This window comes from Gymnoscopelus braueri (assembly GCF_963280865.1).
Source record: "Gymnoscopelus braueri genome assembly, chromosome: 18".
NCBI lineage: Eukaryota > Metazoa > Chordata > Actinopteri > Myctophiformes > Myctophidae > Gymnoscopelus > Gymnoscopelus braueri.
Genome location: NC_137618.1, coordinates 27,845,174 through 27,845,469, shown reverse-complemented (window position 1 = coordinate 27,845,469; position 296 = coordinate 27,845,174).

The window sequence follows — 296 nt, the reverse complement described above, 5'->3', positions numbered from 1 at the left end:
GAATGGCTTTCGCCCTGAGCGCACAACAGTCGAGCAGAGACGAATAACTTCATTGACTTCCAAAAAGCTTTCGACACCATACAGACAAAAACTCATGAATATCCTTTGGGCCTACAGTATGCCCTATGGTGTTCCTGAGATGATGCTGCAGATGATGCTGTCAACAGTTTCTGACCAACTATAATAATAACACTAATTAAAGCAGAAAACAAGTTCATATTTGATCTCCGGATCTCTTTCAGGATACCATGTCTTCAAATAAACCATGAGACAGTACAGATACATATCACTAATAC